Source organism: Olea europaea, chromosome 7, assembly GCF_002742605.1.
Source record: "Olea europaea var. sylvestris chromosome 7, O_europaea_v1, whole genome shotgun sequence".
In the NCBI taxonomy this organism is placed as follows: Eukaryota; Viridiplantae; Streptophyta; class Magnoliopsida; order Lamiales; family Oleaceae; genus Olea; species Olea europaea.
Window position 1 is genome coordinate 14,333,912 of NC_036243.1, and position 4,916 is coordinate 14,338,827.

Below are 4,916 nucleotides of genomic sequence, written 5' to 3' on the forward strand. Positions count from 1 at the left end.
TCATAGTTTTCTTTGTTATAATTGACTTATGGTTAGAACATAATTTTTTATATTTAATTATCTTGATACTCTAGTATATATAAAATTATCCACTGCAACGTACTAAAATGAAAAATAAAGAATGTTGAGAATAAATATATAGTTTGAACCCTTATAAAATATCTCAAGTCATAAAGAATAATAATTTATAACACGATTTGCTAATCATCAATTTTAATAAATATTTTTCTCAGCATTAGAGATAATAAGTTAAAAATAATGTACAAATGCATTATTATATTATCTAATCCTCATAAAAAATAATTCAACTCAGAAAAGATAATTAATTTAGATACACTTACTGATGAAAGAGATTAATAATATGTCACACACCAACTTTAAATGCTCCAACTCGAATTAATGTCTTAGAAGATAATTAGCTAATATTATATTTGTTAAATTTATGGAGCATCTGAAGTGTGTTGACATTTGATTTTGATATAAAAATCTCCAAAAGGAAATGGAGTGAGTATTATACTTTTTGTAAGTATTTATACCCAACAAATTATAAAATTTCAAAAAATATTCAGATATCTGATACGATATGTCATTTTGAGAAAGAAATGGAATCAAAAGAAAAAATTATTGAAAATACTTTTGTAATGATGTATCGCCCCATGTTATGAATAACGAGGATATCGAAATAAATTCGTCGAAATATATTGATCAAATTAATAATCAACCAAATAAAATGATGCTATCTTAGTGAAATTGAATTTACTAGATAAACCTGAAGTTTCTAAATCCGAAGTTCAAACACCTAAAGGCATTTATGCAAAATTGAAATGAGAAAAATAAAATCGTAATAGATAATGTACAACTATCAGCATAAACAAAGACATATGAATAGATAAATTACCGTGTAGTGAAAGCATTCACACATCTCTATCTTAGCTTGACAACACATGAAATTTGATATGCATATAATAAATATAATTATAGTCAACTTTCATGTATGTTTTTAATACTATCCTTGAAGGATTTTATGCCTAAAACATATAATTCAAGTAATGTCATCATGAGAGTGAGTCAATATATGTCTTTTATGTATGTAATAACTGTGTGTGTGTGTGTGTGAAAGTCTTCGAAGGATTTAAAGTGCTCAATTAAACTTCAGAGATTATTATATGGATCTCGATGTTTGTGGAATAATCCTCTTAGCGAATATTTATTTAAAGAAGTTTATAAAAATGACGATATCTGCTCATATATTTCATTAAATTGTGGGCATTTTATGTGGATAATTTAAATTTAATTGGAACTTCCAAAGAGCTCAACAAAATTGTAAATTATTTGAAAAATGAATTTAAGATAAAAGATTTGGAAAAAAAAATTAAATTTTTTCTTGAATTTCAAATTGAACATTTTCAAGAATGTTTATTTACTCATCAATCTTCATATATTAAAAAAATATTAAAATGTTTTTATATGGATAAATCACATTTATTAGTTTTTTCTGTAGTTGTTCAAGCACTTGATGTAAAAAAAAAAATCATTTCATTCACTTGAAAATGGAGAAATTGTTCTTTGATATGAAGTATCATATCTTAATATAATTGAAGCATTAACCTATATTGCAAATTGTACCCGATCTGACTTAACTTTTTCTGTGAATCTCCTTACGATATAGCTCTACACAACTCAAAGACATTGAAATAGTGTTAAACACATATTTCATTATATGAAAGATATTATTGATTTGGAGTTGTTTTATTCTCAATATTCGAGATCTACTTTAGTAGGTTATATAGATACAGGTTATCTCTCTATCCAAATAAAGTGAAATCACAAATAAAATGTGTTTACACGTGGAGAAACAGTTATATTGTAAAAATCCGTGAAGCATATCTTGATAATATCATCTCCAAATGTTTTGAAATTGTTACAATTTATGAGGCAAGTCAAGAGTGTGTCTAGATGAGGAATATGATTCATCATATCCAAGTATCATGCATATCAACTTTAACAAAAAATAGTCTAACAATATTGTATGAAAATAATACAACTTGTATTGCACAACACAAAGGAGACTATATCAAAAGATGCAAGACAAATAATATTTCTCCAAAATTCTTCTATATGCATGAGCTTCAGAAATCTAGTAATATTGACGTTCAGCAAATTTACTTTAAGTGACGATATGATTGATTTATTTACAAAAGCACCGCTAGCATTTACATTAAAGAAATTTGTTCACGAGATTGGAATGCGCCAACTAAAAAATTTTCAATGAAAAATTTCAGAGAGAGTAGCTGTACTCTTTTTCCTTTGCTTATATTTTATCCCACTGAATTTTCCTTACAATGTTTTAATGAGAAAACATTTATTTTAATACTTAAAAATAGGTATACTCATTTTTTTTTTCATTTGATATTTTTGTCTAATTGAATTTTTATCAATCAAGGTTTTAACAAGACGGTCATTTTGAAATTTGTTATTTAAGAGGAAGTGCGGTAAAGAATTTGTTGTTTGTAATGACAATCACATCTTACAACTCTAGTTATTTTTACCATTGTATTCCTTGTAATCCTAATTCTTATAAATGTGGACTTTAGTTCTCAATAAAATGTATACATGTCTATTACCTTTTTTATTTTCTTCTCTTTTCTCTTCACTTTATAACAATCTATAGTTTTTCATTAAAATACAAAGATAATGGAACTGTACTACAATTTGAACAACAATTCATAATCATTCAAGATGGTTACAGTTGAATCTGGTTGAAGTCATTCTTATGAGATGCATCTGATAGCACTCTTCGTTAACGTTGTAATATTTATCCCTCAAATGAATGAATCATAAGTAATATAATGATGAATCAAGTATTGTCCTACGAGATTGATTATCGACTACTTTAAGTAAAATTAACTTTCAACAAAACCCAAACAATTAAGATTTTAGATTTTGAATTTAAATTTTCTAATTAACTACAGAATTAAATGATTTGAGTGAGTAAGAAAATTTTAGAGTAAAATTCAATGAAAACAAGCATTAGGACTACAAATCGACAATTGTAAATTTAACTTAATTTTAATTACCCACCAAATTAATGATTAAATTACAATTAATAGCTTCTCCCAAGGTCAACCAATTCTATACTTATATGTAAATCTAATTATTTCTAATTAAAGCGCGAACACGTAGCCAAGCATTAATTCACAAATATATCTATGATTTCATAGAGCATATATAACAATATCTCCAATAAATATAGGACCATATGTCTTTTATCATCATGTGCTAATTATATAGCTAACCTCTCGAAAATAATATAAATCGCAAAATCTTCTAATAATGATCAAACATCAAAACGGAAAAAGAGAACAATAAACAATTAACCTAAATAACAAGAATTTAACAAGGGGAAAAAAAGCAACTTTAATTAAATTGAATAATAAGATTTCATCGTCAGTCCTAGGCCCAAATGATTTAGCCGGACGTGATTGGATCAAACAAATACAAGAATTTGGATGAATTTATAACACGGATGATTTGATAGGAAAAAGAATAAAACCCTCAATGATAAATCACTTCGCAATCTTGAAATTGCACATTCTTCGATTAAAAATATCTGAGATGATGAACTACTTGTATTGCCCTCAATGAATATCGATAATGTGATGCTTTTTCTTGACGTAGATTAAGTCCTTATATAAATTTTCAGTAGCCTTGAAAATTGTGCCCCAATAATACCTAAATTGCCCCCACCTTCAAGTAAAAAATCCAATTTGGACATGGTTGGGTAATAGCCAGGTCATAGGTTAGCAACCCGCTTCCAGTTGTATGCAGCAAGGGGCTCCCTAGCCATCCATTATGCTTCAATCAAGGTTCAAAGTTCCTATATAGGAATGGCAATGAGACGGGTTTAGGAAAGGATGGATCCCCTGCCCCCTCGGGCATTTTTCCACCCCACACCCATCTTGTTACCCATTTAAGACAGGCGGGGTGGGGTGAGTTGGGGCGGGGCCCTTACTCGTTTATGTACCCCGTTTTTTATAAGTTTTTGATCATTCATTTTATTGCCCCATTCATTAAGATGAGATAATAGTATAGTTATTAAAATTTTTAATTAATTAATTTATTTTTAAAAGTTAAATTATTCGACTACATTTGCTAAACTAAAATTTTTATTGTTTATCATATTCATTAGATAATCTTAGTTGCCATATTCTATTAGAGTTAATGAAATTTCGTGGAGTTTTTCATTTAAAGTATTGAATTCTTAATTAAAAAAAATAAAATTTAACAGAGTTGTGCTGGTGTGATTCGTACTCGCCCTATACACTCCTCGGGGCGGGATTCCCTGTTCCGAACTCGCCTTGAATACCCAATTAAGTGGGTAATCACAACCCGTTCGGGCCGGGCCGACGAGCTTCGGGTTTGGCGGTTTTTTTGGCCATCCCTCCTATACCGGAGGAATTAGTGGCCAATAGCCGGTTGACCCGGCCAGTTTTCCAAAGAGGCCTTTGACCAATTAAAAAAAAAAAAAAGCAAAATGTTTAAAATATTGAAAATCAAGAGAAATCCAAATTTACCCTTACTATTTAAAGAAGAAAGAGAAGAGAGTAAGGAAATAGAAAAATTACTATAGCACTGATAAAAAAGGAAAAATAGACGACCCATATTTAAAGTTTTTATGTTGATTTTTGGAAAAAAAAAACATGATTTTATATACATGTGTTGATTTTTGGAAAAATGCATGATTTTTGAGTAAGGATAATAGTTTGGGAGGAAGAAAATGGAGTAGAGATCGTCGAAAATGGAGTTTTCCGGCGATCTCCACAAAGGAGACGTAAGCCCAGCCGACTGGACCGTTTATGCATGCCCAGACGACCCAGACTCACCCAGACGGCCCAGTTGACTGGGCCGTCTGGGTC